Genomic DNA, 18,041 nt, shown 5'->3' with positions numbered 1-18,041 from the left:
CTTCTGACCCTACGTCCCGCTGGACCGGAGAGGGCCACCTGACATCCCCTCGTGCCCCCTCGAGTCTGAAACGCGACGCTCGTATGTCACCAGCGACCCGCGTGCCCCACGCTCAGTGAGCAGCGTCTCCCCGCTCTGCTGCGTGATCGAGGTGGATGAGTTTGGCCAACTCAGGACCTAGAGCTGCGACAAAGGTAGTGAGTGAGTTTGTCGACCGGGAATGCTCAGTGTCAAATGTCTTCATTGTTCCGAATGTAAGGTCAAGTCGACAAAAATTCATCTAGGTCAGTTGTAGGTGACAGATCGGACATAAGAGCATCAATGCCACTTAATTTATTACAGGAAAATGGCCAAATTGGCACGTGGCAACAAGAGACATGGAAACGATGCTAAAACTGGACGTAAAAGCGATCTTAAAATAATCACGAATCAGGTTAGCCTAACATGAAAAGGAGGGTCCCTTCAGAGTCGGTATGGAATAGTAAGTATTATGAGAAAAAGTAGCTATGGAACGCTGAACAGTCCCCCAGGATAGATTAACGCCGTAGAGTCGAGTGTAACAAATAAAAACCGTGGTAAATAGAAACAGCGAAGATCTCCTTCCTCTCCGCACGACACTTAATGCCTCGCCCATGAAACCGTCTGCCCGTCAGCATTTTTGTCTCTCAGGAGAATTTGACGAACAAGTCGGCGATCACAGAGTATTACGCTTCAGGGCAGGAGTCGCCTGGAGAGGCGGGCAGGTGGCACTTAGAGCCATTTCAGGGCGTCCGTCTGGGCTCCGCACTCTCTCTGCCCATCCTGGACAGACAGACCGGCTTCCCTGAGGGAAGCCTTCCTCATTTTCCACGTCCGCCTGTGGCTATTTCTACAAGTATCGGCTGTCTGCAGAGGGGACCGTGAGGGACCCAGGCCCAGTCCGGGGTTCGCCTCCGCCCATTGAAGAATGGCCGGTATGTGGGGCTCGGGCGGGCATGCATCGCCCGACCAGGGGAGTCACCTGGCCCACCCAGTGCGATGGGTCACAAGCCATTCCCCAAATCCGTTCCACTAAACAGCATTAGGACGTAGCTCTTCCGGGAGAAACCCCAAGAAATAAGGGGGTACGATGAGAGGGCAGAGGTGAGGAGAGGCTTTCTTTCCATGACCACAGACAGTTAAAGGGGGTTGGAGGGTGGGCACAGGACGAGCCTGGAAGAGATGCCCGCACCCGACCTGAGCGCGGGGAACGTGGGGTATTTTTTTATCAATATCCTGACGACCTCGAGAACTCCATGTTCTGGTCACCAGTAAACGGGGCAGCGAGTGACCAGCGGCAATGTCACTAGACACAGGGGACCCCACAAGCCCACGTCCCCAGGGGGTGGGGCGTGCTCAGCTCTCCCTTCCTCTCCCTCTCCTGTGGGGAAAGGCGCCAGCTTTGCTTGGAGATCGCGGCCTGAGCCTGTTCTCCCCAAAGTTCACCGTCCTCCCAAACGCGGCCCGCACCTGCACATCTCACCCGGTGGCAGAGACGCCCGTGGCCATCACAGACAAACACCCTGGAGCGACACGGCCAAGTCGAATTTATCACTCAGCGTCAGGCGACCCCCAGCGTGGATCGAGCCGGGCCATCTGCACTAATGGTTCCCAGCTCTGGCTTTGGGTGGCGTGGGCTGTGTGCGCGCTCTGAGGCCTGCCCTGCCTGGAGCAAGACGACCTCTTGGGAGCTGCTGGAAATTGCTCGAGGGTTAGACGGATTCGGTTGAAGATTCCCACACGGAAAACTGAATACGGCCAAGGTGGAAACTGACGAGATGCAGATCCATTCTCGCCCGTCGCCAGCCTCTCTCTGCCTCACGCCTGCCCAATCGCCTGCCTGACAAACAAGGATTTGGGGGTTCGGGGGGTATTTCCGGAGGAAGCGTGGCTCGTTCTGAGGGCCTTCTCGTTTAGGCTGTTTTGCAAATGGACTAGGGTGACAGGTGAGTCCCAGGCACTGTGCTTTGGGCCACGTTCCTTTACCGAGTGCCCAGCGCCACGTCCCAGGTCTGCAGCAGAGACAGCCCTTGCTGCTGTGACTCGTCCCCAGGGACCGTGTTCTCTGTCCGGTGCGGCACAGTGTCTCACGGCGCAGAGCGGAGTGGGAGTGGATGGAGTGGTCAGGCGGGGGAGAAGTGCGGGCTCGCCTTTCTCTTGCGTCAGACGTCAAAGGGCTGAACCCCACAGCCTTCCAGATCCAACCAACCAATTATCCAATAATCGATTATTCAATTTTCCAATTACCCAGTTAATTATCCAATTATCCAATCAATGAATCAATCAATCAATCATTCCATTAATTCTGGCTGGCTGGCTTTAGCTACAGAACCATGAGAAATACGTCGCTAATTCTGCTGATGGTGCTACAAGTCGACATTGTTCATTTCAAAGCGCGTTACCGGGCACGTGGCACCGCCCAGAGCTGCTCGAGCCACCGGACGGACCCCCATTTCTCTGACATGCAGCCCCCACAGCCCACCGGCCAGGGCGCCGGCCGCTGCTCCTCTAGCTCTTCTCGTTGGAGTCAAAGAATTTTAATTCCCTCTCTGGCTGCTTAGATGAAACTCTGCTTATGTCCAAAACCCCACACAAACACACACATGGCAGGATCCTCGGCGTTTAAAACAAAGAGCAAGCGGGGGCCAATGTCTCCAACACCTGCGTGCACAAACCGTGTTAGTAGAGCAGCCAGCGATCCCGGCTAGCATGGTGGAGATGACAAGAAAGTCAGTCCCTTGTCCCGCTCACAGCCCGGATCCTAAACCCGGTGTCCCCTTTGGTTCTCTGTGTCCGGGTTCTAAGGTAAAACACGGTGTCCAAACTCACCCGCAGAGGCTGAGGAGACTGACGTCCTCGGGCTTGTTTGGGGAGCTCGGTCGCGTCTTAAGACGGGCGTGTTTCTCCCTCCTCCTGGGACGGCGGTAGCCACCGCCCTCGGCCCGCCGTTCAGCTCTTACACAGCCTCGAACAGGCAGTTCCCTGTGTGGTCGTCCTCAGTTTGCACCCCCAGACCCTGGGCCAAAGGAATTCTTCTTATCTTCCGGCGCTCGGGGACGTCTAGTGGAAAGAGGCTGAGAAAGCTCAGATGTACCAGTGTCTGCGTGTGTCCCCGTGGCCCCCGGGCGGTTAAGTCGGCCGTGCCACCCCGAGAAGGAACAACCGCGTGACGACTGCTTACGTCGTCACTGGGGGAGGAAAGGGGCAGAGCTAAGTGGGGCGTTAAGACCAGAGACGCTCCCGGACCTGAGCGTTCCAGACCCGCCGTGCGGCCCCTCGGGCAGGCAGGCTTTCTTCTGTTCCTCAGCAGCAGCCGCGCTGGGAGACGCTCCACGGCCGGGAGCGCGTGATCAGGGCACCGGGACCGCGAGAGCGAACCTGCCGCGTGGCTCGGCGTCGGCGTCCGCACCTCACGACAGGTGCGCCCTCCGCGCTCCGCTGCGCGAAAGCAGGTCAGCGCAGCCATCGCAAACGGCGCCGGGTCCTCGGTGGCCCTGCGTGAGGCAAAATGATCCCTGTCTCTGTGCTTAACTTTAAATCTGGACGTGCTGGCACCGAAATGGACCTCGACAAAAATTTAGAAATTCCCTGAGCGGCAATGAACTTCGGCCACATCGATATTTGTCTAAATAATGAAATCAGCTGTAAACCGTGAGATTGGCTATAAATAAACTCTGTGTTCCAAAGAACGTTCGCCGGTGAATGTATTGTACTCATTTTTCAAATGGCTTGAGGATTTTTTGCTCGGTGTATTTGAAAGTTTACAACAGAAATAGGTTCCTGCCGTTTCGTAAGTACTACAGCGAGTATTAACAACCTGTCGAAAAGCTATTAATGAAAATTTCGAGGGTCGTTTTATGAATACAGTTCATTCTGACAACGCTTTCATAGCGAAAGGAAGTCGGAAGAAAAGTGAACGGTTCTTTAACCGTCGTTTTGATTTTTCTTCCTGTATAACTTTCGGGTGTTATAACTGGCTTCGAATCTAACTATGGGAGGTGAACACACAGTGTGAGCATATATACGTCCTACTGCTAAAGCGTACAGCTGAAACTTATTGGATTTCGTTAACCAATGTCACCACAAAGATAAATAAAAATAAATCTATCGTGCCGTGTCCTGTGTAGCTGGAGAGATGTCTGAAAGAGATCGAAGATGCTCTACGCCACGACGGTCAGGAGCGCAGGCAGGAGGAGAGAGCAGACCACGTGGAGCAGGTACCTATTTCCTCCTGCCGCGTAGACAGCGAAGACGCCCTCTCCTCGGACGACGTGGTCTCAGGACCCAGGACGGTGCCAGACACCTCGAACCCCTGAGTGGAGTGTGTTCCTGCCTGAGGAGGACTGGCCACGGCAAAAGAGCACCGGGCCTGAAGGTGTCTCGTTGGCGTAACACACCGAACGACACTCTTACCATTGAACGACCAGACGCCCGTTGCGCAGCAGGTTGGAGAGTTTCTGAGATGCTGACAACTTCCCGCGTGCCGGAGCAAGTCGTACCATCGACTCGCCTCTCTCCGGTATTTCTGAAGAGTCCCTGGTGGTCGGTTGCCGCCAGGCTCCCCACGAAGCAAGTCATTTCAGAGACCACGCGCTCACGCACACAGGCGGGGACGCCCGGGGCCGGCCACCAGGTTCCCAGCACGGGCGGACGTGGCTCTCGCCGCCTCGCCTGCCACCTCGGGACATTCCCCAGGCCGGCGGTGACCGGCGAAGGCCAGCCCGTCCGCCTTCCTGACCCTCACGGCCACCTTGCTTCCTCGAGCATCCTACTTGGATCGGCGGCAATTTTATCTGCGACACAGAGAGGTTTTAACATTACAGCGTAGATAAAGCCTCTTCACAGGGGTCACAGACAGAGATGGCATCCCTTGAGACTGTCGGCACGGCACTCGCCGAGCGGGGCCTGGTCTCGGGGGCCGGCGGGGTGCGCTCGCTGGGGGACACCCCGACAGGATGGGGCGGTCCGGCTGCTTACCAGAGGTCCATCACAAGGCCGATGGCTTTTATAACCAAGCCCGCTCTAGACCGGGGGATGAACGAGCCCTGCTTGTCCTCCCTTCCAGGAACATTTGTCTTCAGGCACCCGGACCCTCCGCGTCAGCTGACGCCTCGGCGAGAAGGCGTGTGGACCCCACAGACGTGCACAGACGAGCACAGGGCACCGCGTGCAGATGCGACACACTCCGGAGGCGCGGGTCGGAGGCGCCTGGTCCTGAGCCTCAGCTTCTCGGCCACCCGCGGCCCCTGCCACCAAGGAGCGGCTCCCTCCTGGCTCTCCCGTCAGCCGAGATCCCGGCTGGGGTTAGTGGGACGTGTGTTTCTGCGTGTGCCGTTGCAGGCCCCGTCACGCGCGGGCCCTCAGCCGGGGGGTGCCACGCCGCCTTCACGGCTGTCTTCAGTCATCCTTACGTGGCCTCCGCGCCGTTGTGCCCGTGATCTCGGCTTCTCCAGGGTGTAGCACGTGTCTGTGAGGGTGACGATGCCCAGGGACGGTCGTCGGAGCCACAGATCGAACACCGTCGGGGCCAAACGGAACAGCAGAGACCGTGATGCCCCCGGTGCCGGATGCTGCCCCCACCCGCACCGCGTGGCAAGGCAGAGCGCAAGGTTTGCTCAGAAATTGCAGAGCAGAGCTGAATGAAGATGTGTGTTCTCCGTCTGTGTTCCCGGGGCTTCCCGCCTGCAGCTGCGGTGGGTCCCGCCACCACCGGGGGGCGGTTATGTTGTTGCACCCAAGTTCTGTCCTGGGGTAACGTAAAGTGGCTGATAACAACTACAAGGAGGCGGTGACCTCGCCGAGGGGGCCGAACGTGCAGAAGAGACCCTCCGTCAGCCTCGGCCACGCCACGGAGTCCGCCGCTCGTGGGCGCTTTGTCTCCCCCAAATGACAGACACCCCGTCTTCCGTTATTCAACTCATCAGCTTCCATGGCATCTTATTCTTTCCGAGGAATAAATATTGATTTTCAATGCGTGTGCAGTAAATATATTAAATATGCATATATCCATGCTGTGACATTGGAGCCATTTAATCTTCCTCTCGAAAATGGCACAGAATAAAAAAGGATTCATCCCGCTGAGGAGTTAGCTATTAACATATCTCTAAATGTTCTGACTTTTCAGTGCAGCAACATCGAGGTAGTTGGCGATAAATTATTAAAGGAGCCTTGGCCAGGGAAATGTCAGCAGCGCCTCTTTCCCGAAGTGACATTATTTCCGTTCCGCACAGGATTGTCAGAAGATGGCTGCAAGAAAGCGCGAGTTAGGGAAAACATTTAATTTCATCAGCATCAAAAGCGTCCTAAAGTTCAAGTGGTGGGTTTCTGGATGGGTGTGTGTGCGGAAGCGCCCCAGTATTCGTACAGATAAAAAAATAAATATATATATAGTAGCAAGTGCAAAAGGGACTTAGGGATGTGTGGAAGAGGGGCGTCGAGGTTTCTTTCTATGATGACTTGGGAGTAAAATCATGCTACACTCGCTCAGAACGCCTTGTGAGGCGGCGGCGTGGACAGGGCTCGATCCAGCCGAGATCGTCGCGTAGGGGAAGCGTTGTCCCCGGCCACGCGCGTCGCTCGGGGGGCAGAGAGCACGGGGCGTGACGCCCGGGGTCCGTCTGGGGGAGCCACGTGCACATGAAGCTGCAGGGCAGAGCGGGGTGCTGGCCCGGAAGCCCACGAAGAACGTGCCGGAAGGGCGCGGGGAGCGGAAAGGGCGCCGGGGACAGGGGCCGTCTGGGCGCAGCGCGGGCCCTGAGCTGACACGGGACGGAGGGGGAATATTGGGGAAGGAAAAAGGCGAAAAAAAAAATTTTTTTAATTGTGGTAAAGAAACAAACAAACAAACGCATAACACGAAATTTCCCATCTTCGCCATTCTCAAGTGCGCAACGCGGCTGTGTTCACGACATGCGAGTGGGCCATTTGTCCTTCTGCAACTGGTGTATCTCGCTCACTGCAATGTCCTCGGGGTCGTCCTGCAACATAGGACAGGATTTCCGCCTTTCGTGAATCCCGAAAATATTCCATTGTGCGTCTAGACCACATTTTCTTTGTTCGTTCATGCTCCTATGGACACTTGGGAGGTTTCCTCCTCTCAGCTACTGACGAAGATGCGCCGTGAACAGAGGCTTGCCAGTATCACGCGGAGATCCCATTTTCCATTCTGCTGGGCGTTTCCCCAGAGCGGGATTATTAGATCACACATTAGTTCTATTTTTGATTTTCTGAGGAACTTTGAGAAGGAGTAAAACTTTCGGCAAGGTAGCTCCGCTATTCAGGAGGGTGTGTGTCAGCCCAGGCATGTGTGACGGCCAGCGAGGAGCCCGGCCTGAGGGATGGGGTCTGAGGGTTCCGCCTGGGACAGGAGCTGGACAGGAGCTGGACAGGCGAGAAGATGCAAACTCACGCAGCTCCAGGAGACGTCGGGAACATTAAAATCCCACGGAGCAGGCATTCGACGCGTCTCAGTAGCCCTTTGCTACAATGTGGCATGGTCAAAGCAATATACTAAAAAAGACCAGTCCACTAATTCGTTTATCAAATGCCCTGTGTGCAAGGCCATTCTAGAGTCTGGGGGCCACAGCATCAAGCAGTGCGCACAAACTGCTTCTTCGCACTGGCCTAAACTCTAGCGGCGGTAAGCAGGTGATGTACAAGTAAATCGTGTGTGTGCGTGTGTGTGTGTGCGTGTGGAATAAATCGGGAAGGTCGGAGGGCTGCGAGACCATCACAAGGACTTGCCTTTTCCTGGATGAGACAGGCAGTCCTGGAGGGTTTGTAGCGCCACGGCGACAGCTCAGAAGGAGCCTCTGGCTGCTGTACGGGGCGCGGGCAGGAGAGGAGCCGGCACGGGGTGAGAGCATCCTGTCGGGAGGCTGTGATGACCCGGGCACGAGAGGAAGCTGGGTGGGGCGGGCGCACCCAGCGGCGTTGCTGGGCTCTGGCCGCATTTCCAGGAGTCGATAAAGTTTACAGGTGGGTCAGATGTGGAGAGAGAGGCGACTCGCACGTGACTTCAGAGCTTTGGGCCCGAGCAGCTGAAGGTTTGGCGTTGCTACGACTGACGTGTGAAGGATCGGTTGGAGCTGGGGTTTCGGTGGGGTCTCGGGTATTTCCAAAAAGAAACTAGATTCGCAGAAGTAAGCAGTTCGGGTTGGAGCCTGGACGCGGAGATTACGCGCTGACAGGTGGGAAACGGGACCCCCGGCTGTGCCACGCGGAGGGACGAGGCGGTGAGAATGAGCAAGGGGAGATTCCTCTCAGGCGAAATGGCACCACCTGTCGGCAGGTCAAAAGGAAGAAAGCAGCGACCCATCGGAGACCCCGAATTAGACACGGGGAAGCGCGTAGGAGGATGGAGCTTACGTCCTGTTAAAATTCAGAACAGAGTAGGGGGAGGCTGCACCCCCTGACAGTGCCATCGACGAGTGACTCTAGGAATCCCATTTCTTAAACGCGAAGCTGTGTAGCTGCTCAGCGACGTTGCCATACGTCACCACATCGGGGGGACTCAGTGACAAGACCCCGTAAGGGGTAAGAAGCTCGTTTTCCCCAGAGCCGAGTCTCAAGGTCGCAGGGAGCGGGACTCGTTCTCCGCAGGAGTATTAAACAGGTGAAGAATTATCCCCGGGCGAAGGCCCAGTCACATGGGCGTACGCATTTGTCAGAGCTCACCGAGTGCTACACTCACGGTCTGCACATAAGTCGTACCCCGGTTTCGGCGACGGAATGCTCACACAAAGTCAAGGGTAACGGCCAGAGACGGGGCGCTCGAAGGGAACAGAGCCGATGCCGTGACCCCGAGGAGACATAGCCACAGGCGTCGAGTGCGCGGGTCGGAGCAGCGCTGCTCTTGGTCCGGACCGGCCCTGGCCGGGGCGTTCCGCAGAGCGCCTTCGACCTCAGGGCTCCAGCCTGGGCCACCTGCTTTGCTCCCCGACACCCGATGCCAGCAGAAACACTGCTCTGTGGAGAAAGGGGTGGCTTCGGGGAACACGCCCGTCCTGCACGCTTTCTCCACGAGGACGTAGTCCACCTCGACTAGGGACGACATACACAGAACTATTCATCCGATAGTTCCCTAGCGCGGCTCTGGGGAATGCCCTACGCTGGTGAGGACAGGAGGAAGATGAATCGCATTTCTGATTTGGCGGTCCACCGACATCGCCAACCGCCTAAGTGCACGCCGCACATTTCTTTCTTTCTTTGCACTTTTACCTCCAACGTCAATTTTAAAAATTGTTCAATTTTTGGATAGGAGTCAAATAGATGATTTTAGAAGGCCAATAGTATTATTGGTCTATGATGCAATGATTTCATGGTGCTTTAAAAGGAAACGCATAGTTGATTATAAATCTTTCTTGGTGGTGAGTCCATGGGAAGAAGGAAGGAAGGAGAGAAGGAAGGGAGGGAGGGAGGGAGGGAGGGAAGGAAACACATCTCTCTCTTTCCAGGTTCCCAGCACCTCGGTGTGGTGTTGGAAGCTCCATCGATCGAAACATATTTAAAACCACGCCTCATTAGCCTCAGGGACGGTGGGTGACGGAACCCCGTGACCGAGCTCTGAATCCCGTTGCGCGGCATCTCGAAGCAGCTCCGAGCCACCCAGCACGCGCAGAGAGTAGAGCCAGGCACCTGCGCACCGCCGTGAGGGACGAGACGCGGCAGGTGCCTGTCACCTGCCACGGTTTCAGAAGGAGCCGGAAAACAGAGGGTTTTTTTTTTTTTTTTCCCCTAACCTACAAAGTTACTAAGAAACACAAAGACACTGGCAAAATCGAGGACCCGGCTGGCTTTCTTTGAACACCTGCCCGAATGCGTTTATCTGACTCATCGCGATGTCTTCGGCGGACTCCAGGTTGATAAACGGGAGAAAGAACATCGACTCACCCTTTCATTCTCAGCTGCCCTTTCTCGCACGGGACCGTCCATCACGTAAAGCCGAGCAGCGGCTCTTTGCCTGTGTTCGCATCTGATTGAGAAACTCTGCCTGGCAGACCCAAACGCCCCAAACCGCTCATTGCCCTTTAGAGGGAAATTATGACTCTTTTAACAAACCACGTGTCTCACGAAGCATCGTTCGGGTAGACGCTCTCGTTCTGCTGAACTGTCTTATTTTGGGATTTGGGCCCCTAATTGTTTATAAACCACGCTGTTTATTGAGTATTAACTCTGGCACGGCTGTTTGTTATGGGAGCTTATTGCTTAATGCCTATAAAAAGCAGCATGAATGAGCCTGCGGTGCCCTCCCCTCCCCAAAACACACGCACACACGCGCGCACACGCACGGGCTCAAGGAGCCGCCCTGAAGCCCCTTGGCTGCAAGAAGCAGCGGCATGGGCAGAATTCCGCAGAGGAAGCGTTAAGCAGCGCGTTGCTTAGTAACCAGACGGCCCTCTGTTGATCACCAGGGTGTCGGCTGTTCGTTTTCCTCTGCACGCCGCCCACGATGAAAAGGCCGGCGGCCCAGCGAAACATCAGATTATGCCAAACTGCTAACTGGACAGACGCACCGCGTGCTCTGGTGCCCCGGGTCTGGGCGGTCAGCGGACGTTGGGTCCCGCGAGGCGAGCACGAATCATTAACGTCCGTGAGCTGCGGAGCTCCCTCTCGGCGTGATCTCCGCCGCCGTCATCTCCTGATGAGGACGTGAGCGCCTCTTTTCCTCCTAGAGTAAACAGCATTTGTCACTCCCTTTAAAAGACAGAAAAAAAAAATCTTCCCCCAGAAAAACAGGTTGCAGGGCATTACTGTGTCCTCGTGGGGGAGGGGAGAGGAAGTCAGCCCATTAGGAGACGCCTCGTTTGCTGCTAACGCTGAGTTTTTTCCCACCTCCCAGAGTCTACGGTCACTCCTCACAGACCCGAGCTGGGAGAACCTGAACATGTAAAATTAAACAAAGGCCAACGATCTCGAGGCGCAGTCCGGCCTCCGATGGCCCGTGCGGGATCACACGGACTGCGACTCTGCCCGGCGCTGTCTGTTCCCCGCGTCTAGAACCAGAAACCCAGGCATCGGGAGCCCTGTCATTTACGGTCTGACCTCCGTTTGCAAGCGGTCGCGTGTGGGAGAGTCCAGCTCACGGGCGAATGCGACTGTGCGGTGGGACCTGGGTTTGGGCACCGCCTCTGCCCGCTGCGCCCGTTCGAGCCGCACGGGAAACAGCACGGGGCGGGCAGAGGAGGCCGCGGAGGCCGTGGCCTCGGCCACCCTTCCAATTCAGTGTCGCCTGCCCAGGCCTGTGGTGGACACCCACCGCGCGCCGGGCGCCCTGCCGAGGCACACGATGGCCGCAGTGACAGCAGCCAGCGCTCGCGGCAGACGTGGGGACCGGAGGGTTCCTCACTCCAGAGGGCGCCCATATCGTTTCTGAAGAGTGAATCCCACCCGCGGTTCTAAAAGCAATTACTTTCCTGTGGCGCCTAAGAAAGAACCCCCCACAACCCGCCACACGCACGCACACACACACACACACACACACACACACACACACCCCAGCTGGACCCGGCCACTGGGGGAGAAGGAGGCCGACTGGTCCGGCGAGGTCCCGGGCTACCTTCTGGGGCCCTGCGCTCGCTCCTCTCCTTCTTCCCGCCTGGCCTCGGCTGGTCACCTGTGCGCTCTCCAGTGACGCCCGCCGAACCGGGAACCCGGAAGCACCCGGAAGCCAGCTGTCCTGCTTCTTCCTTTCCTCGGGGTCGACGGCACTCTACGGCTGGTGCCACCGAAGAAAATACACGCGCGAGACCTCGAATCCCCTAAATTCTCAAATCCCGGCGCTGCCTGCGTCAGAGGTTGGGCGGGAGCTGAAAACGCTACGTTGACTTTGTCTCTCTTGAAAGACTTTCTCTCGAAAGCTACCTGCGTTTCTAAGGCCGTCGTGGGCATTCGCCGCATGGGCATGGTGAAGTTTCTAGCCATCTAGCTCGCTACAGGGCCTATGTCATTGTCTTTTCAGAATTTCTCCAGACCCCGTGAGCCTCTGGGTAAATAAGCACCAACTCCCTCGTTACGTCCCCCTCAAAAGGCTTATGTTGATGTTCTAACCCCCGGTCCCTCCAAATGTGACTGTATTTGGAGAAACGTCATTTAAGGAGGTAATTTAGTTAAAAGGGGGAAAATGGCGGGCCCGGAGCCAGTACGATTGGTGTCCCTGTGAGGAGAGCTTAGGACACAGACGTGCGCGGAGGGTCGCCTGTGTGCAGATAGTCATCTGCAGGCCGAGGAGAGAAACGCGCCCCGTGGCCGCCTTCGCCCAGCCTCGGGGAGTGCGTGGCAATAAACGTCTGCTATTCAGGCCGCCCAGTCTGGGCACCTTGTGTCGGCAGCCGGAGCCGACCGATGGATCTATGTATAGGACAATATCCGATCACAGAGAAAGAGAAATCGAAACGTTCAATTAGCTGTTAGCCTAAACTTTACTGCGCGTCGTGGTAAATCCCACCTGTAAACGAACACCTGCGCTTCCGTGCTTACCGTCCAGCCTAAGCCAACAGTCGTCAGAGGTGTCAGTAAAGGACCTTGCTCCGCCGTTTCGTCTTTTCTCTATGTGGACACCAAGTGCGCTTTGGAAGAGGATGCCGGTTTGCCAATTCAAGGTGTAAACTCACAGACATGGGCTTCATTCTGCAGATGAAAGGAAAGAGTGCCAGAGGAAGGCATTGGGGCTGAGGATGGGAGAGAGGGCTGGCGCTAACCCAGCTGGGAGACCTAAAACATGACCTCCAGGCATGCCTTCATCCCATCGTGTCTCTGTGTAACGGGGCCCATGATAACCCTCTTCTTATATTAATGCTCAGAAGAGAGACCATAAAACGGTGTCTTTATTAAGGCAAACGTTGGATTGGAGGCTGATGAATGTACCAGGGAAGAGCCATTAGCAAAGTGTTTGCATTTCCATGGTGATGGGTCATCACTTGTTAGCTTAAGTAATCCCCGTGCTTTGATTATAGCTGTCAGCATAAAAAAATATCGTCTGAGCCTCAGCGGTGTGATGTCCAAATGTGCTTATGGAAACTTGAGCACATTATCACTCACTGAAGTCCTGGGGACTCCAACAAAATGAAGAGGACGTCAGTTTCAACAAACAACTGGAGTCGTCGAGAAGCGTCAAAACTTATGATAGGTCACCTTCTATTGTCTAGTCACATGGATCGACTTCTCGCCTTCAACTCCGTGAAATAAAATAGTATTTTTAAAATGGCGAGCTTCTGCCTAGCGGTTTTAAAAGTCCGGAAAGAAGCATGGAGCGTTATGCATAAATGACGATGACAATTAAGATGACGATGATGACGACAATGGTTATGATGACAGTGATTATGATGGTGATGGTGATGATGATGGTGATGATGATGACGGTGATGATGATGATGATGATGGTGATGATGATGATGATGATGACGGTGATGATGATGATGATGGTGATGATGATGGTGATGATGATGACGGTGATGATGACAATGATGATGACAGTGATTATGATGATGAGGATGATGGTGATGATGATGATGATGATGGTGGTGATGATGATGATGAGGATGATGGTGATGATGATGATGATGATGATGACGGTGATGGTGATGATGATGATGGTGATGGTGGTGATGATGATGAGGATGATGATGATGATGATGGTGATGATGATGATGGTGGTGATGATGATGATGGTGATGGTGGTGATGATGATGATGGTGATGATGATGATGATGATGATGATGGTGATGATGATGATGGTGGTGATGATGATGATGATGATGGTGATGATGATGATGGTGATGATGATGATGATGATGGTGATGATGATGATGATGATGACGGTGATGATGATGATGACGGTGATGATGATGGTGATGATGATGATGATGATGGTGGTGATGATGATGAGGATGATGATGATGATGATGGTGATGGTGATGATGATGATGATAATGGTGGTGATGATGATGAGCACCACGAGAGGTCTATGTGATCCTGAGTCGTAGTGTCAACTGGACCGGCCACGGGCGCCCAGACAGAACGTGTTCTGGGTGTCGGTGAGGGTGTTTCCGCGTGAGATTACTGCGTGATTGCTCTCCCGTTGCCGGGTGGCCTTCACCGATGTGTGGAGGGCCTGAACAGAACGAAAAGGGGAGGAAGAAAGAGCTCACTCTTTTTCCCCCCATCCCTGTTTGAGCTGGGGCATCGCACGTCGTCTTCTCCGGCCCTCGGACTGGGACCTACCCCATGAGACTAGCTGCGCCGCCAGCTTTCCTGGGTCTCCGCCTGCAGACGAACAGCGGCGGGACGTCTCCGGCTCCATCGTCACGCGCGTCAGTTCCTCATAACCAGTCTCCTGGCGGCAGCCCGGAAAGCTGGGCTGAGCCTGGGTCCCTGGGGGCATGAGCAAGCCGAACCAGTCTGAGAACCGCCTGCCTGGGATTCATGTCGCGTGAGGAGATACCTATTCTAACTGTTCAGAGGAGTTGCCTCTACTTACATCCGAGCACGTCCCGACACACACATGTAACACGTATGTAGCTTTTGCAAGACTCGGGATTAGGGAGTGGAGTCAGCTGGGCGGCGGTCTCTCTAACTAGAGCTGGAAGGCCCAGAATCATTGGAGCATGAAAGTTTAGAGCCGCAGGGACCTTCGAGCTGATTCCGTGCACGAGGAAACTAAGGATGAGGATCAACGACTAAGTCCAGTCTTTGCACCCTGCCTTGCTCACCCAATGCTCACGCTCCATGCCGCACAGCTGCCCCAGGCAGAACCCATCTGCTGAACCCAAAGAGAGCAGGCAAGTCCCCGTGACCTGCCAAATGTCCGGGGGCAGAACCCCAGAGAGCTCGCCGGGGATGCTCTTCCCTCTTCCTCCTCGAGTGTGTACGTGCGTGCGCACACACACGTTTTCTAGAAATAACCCACATCTGTAATGCAGGCCATGCTTCCAGCTCCTGGGGGAACTGGGGAAATAAGAAAAAAATACCAATTATCCCTTTTACTGGCCTTTCCAAGAACGTGCACGTGAAAAGTTATTTGGCCTAATTCTCTGCTACACGAGCAGAACAGGCTCACGAGCTGGGACCGGCGGGAATAATTACAGTAATCATGATATTGATGTGATATTGACAAACTCAAAAAAGCTATATCTCTCTCTATATGTAAATGTACACATTTCTTATTTTCTACTCAGAATTCTCTTGCGACGCAAGCAAGAAATTCTCCTTTTGCCCATTTAGAGATAAAAAAAAAAAAAGGAGGCTCAAATTGCTGAGTGCCCAGGTGATCCGACATTAGACTCCAAGCCTGGTTTCCTACTTGGCGCGGTGGCTGCCTCTCCACTCCCTACCTGGAGAGCAGCGACTTTACTTTAGAAAGAGCCTGACAACAGCTCCTTAGCTGAAACCAAAAGATGCTGGAAATGTTCTAGCCTCCCCCTGGAAGCCAACCGAGGGAAACTCGAGTCTCTTTCCACGCTGTTTGGGCTCTTTCCCCTGCCACCATCAAGGGCGGCCGGCAAGACTGGCCAGGAGTCAATACAATTTGTCTCCCTTTAGCCTAAGCGCACTTTACAAACAACACAAATTAACGGTCTCCTCCGGCCGTAAGCTGAATGCCTGAGAAGTGGCTCGTTATTGTGGGGTCAGCGATGGCAACACAGGAGAGCTCAGGCTCCCGAGGAGCGGTCCTAGACGCAGGAAGAAGGCGGAACGAATTCTTTTCGAAAGGAACGCTGTTACTTGAGTTTAATTTTGTTTATCGGGCGAGCACACTTGAGGCACGGGGAAGCGTTTACTGCCGGTCGTGATAACCACCATAACGGCTGGCTGTTTCGGCCCCTCGGGCCGTGGCTCTGATCTGAAACCTGGTTCTCCTTGACTTCTTCATTACACAGGCGTTCGGGATGCAGAGAGGCTGGGACAATCCTCCCGAGCATCTGCGGCAGTCGAGGCCCCCTGCTAAGCACTGCCTGTGTTTGTCGAGTGCCTCCTATGGCCAGGAATCTTTATCGTCGTCATGTCTACCTTCTCAAAGCAACAATGACTATCCTCATTTTGCAAATGGTGAATGAAACGTTAAAGAAGTTAGGAGGCATAAGCAGTAGGGTGTCTGGACCCCAACACTCGACCCCTTTCCTCAGACAGGGTACCTGTCCCCCTAGAGTTTATTTTATTTTATTTCACATGCTTCAAAAGGCAAAGAACACCAACGAGTAAAACTGGGAAGCTGGCTTAACATCATAACAATACCGACGGGGCAGTATTACTTGAATATAAATTTAATCCACATACTAATCTGTCGATTTCTGTAACAGAGCCTTATTTTAAAAACACCTTCTGGAAACCACTTCCCTGTCCAATGAAATGACATTTAGCTAGGACTAGACAGGCTAGGACTAGTCAGCTTGGCTGGGACTAGTTCTCAATCACTGTTCTCAATGATCAGTTCTCAGTCACTGTTTGGGAGTTGTCTTAGTCTATTGAGCTGCTATAACAACATCTCATTCATGGGGTGGTTTAGAAACAAGAGAGGTTTATTTCTTACATTCCAAAGGCCGGAAATCCAAGATCGTGGGCAGATCCAGTGTCTGGTGAGAGCGATTTCCTAGGTGGTTGCCTTCTCGCTGGGTCCTCACATGGTGGAAGGGATGAGGGAGCTGTCTGGGGTCCCTTTTATAAGGGCGCTGATCCCATCGTGAAGGCTCCACGCTCACGACTAATCAACTCCCAAAGGCCCCGCCTCCTCATGCCATCCGTGACCTTGGGGAATAGGATTCCGACCTATGAATCTGGAGACACAGACATTCAGATCATAGCAGGAGTGAATGCGTGGACAGCAGAACCAACAGCCTCCTGCATGTTACAGTTTGCAAAAATTCCTTTGCCGTCTAGTTTTCGAAGGTTCTTTATAATAAGTGGGGAAGGTGTGTCTCACGAGGGGCACTTTACGGGGTATGAAACGGGGGCTCAGGGGCACTGAAGCAAGTGGTCGAAAATTCCAGACTTGGTAAATCTAAGACTCTAATCCAGACTTTTTTTTTTTTTTTTTTTTTTGAGTCTGGATTAGAGAGAGAGAGAGAGAGAGAGATCTGCCTCGTTAGCACCACATGCCGTTTCTATCCATCTTAACTAGACCATAAAGGATCCGGGCCCAGTGGAGACGGCTGTTCAGACGACGCAGGGCTTTAGCCTCCTCGTGGAGTAAGAATCGCCCCGCAGGGCGCCGGATGCTCCTCGTTCCCTTACTGTGTCGTCTCCACAATGCTGCACCATGTATTCATGGGGAAAAAAAAGGACACTAACATCTTCTCTCCCATTGTGTTCCCGGGGACAATTCTTACATTAAAAGCATTGAGGACGGCACTTGGTGGGTATTCAATAAATGTCACCAATCAGGACTAAATGTCGCCAGTCGAGAATAACCAGAGAGCACACATCTTGCCTCGGCTCTGGACGGGAGAGAAGAAAAGAGATGTTCGCGTCTTCGTGTTTCGCGTTAGTTTCTTTTAAAGATGCAAACCAACCCTCACCTGTTTGCGAAGAGTTCTATACTCATGTTCAAAACCAAAGAGTTGGTTAACGGGTCCAGACTCACGGTTTTACAAGATGAATTACGGAGATGGGTGGTGGTGGTGTTTCCTCAGGATCACACACGCGTCGCACACCCCTGAGCTGTCTGCCTAAAAATGGCTCAGCTGGTTGGTTTCGCGTTACCTGTATTTTGCCACAATATTAAAAATTGAGAAGGAAAAACTGCCATGCAAACTTCCAGTTACGCGCGCAACATCAGTTCCAAGATCTAACATCCAACATTGCGACTCTCTAATACTGTACCGCGTACTTGAAATCTGTTAGTAGATCTTAAATGGTCTCACTACACACACACACACGCACACGCACACACATCACAGTCACACTCACAGTGGTGTTGTGTGTAGACTTGCCAAACACGTTTTTGGTTTTTGAAGGGAAAATAAGTTACACATTTTTTCACTGTTTTGTACTCAAAACCTAGTACTCACACGGGCTTCTCTCCCGGGCAC

This window comes from Rousettus aegyptiacus, unplaced genomic scaffold, assembly GCF_014176215.1.
Source record: "Rousettus aegyptiacus isolate mRouAeg1 unplaced genomic scaffold, mRouAeg1.p scaffold_m13_p_10, whole genome shotgun sequence".
In the NCBI taxonomy this organism is placed as follows: domain Eukaryota; kingdom Metazoa; phylum Chordata; class Mammalia; order Chiroptera; family Pteropodidae; genus Rousettus; species Rousettus aegyptiacus.
Note: the sequence above shows the minus strand (reverse complement) of the source record.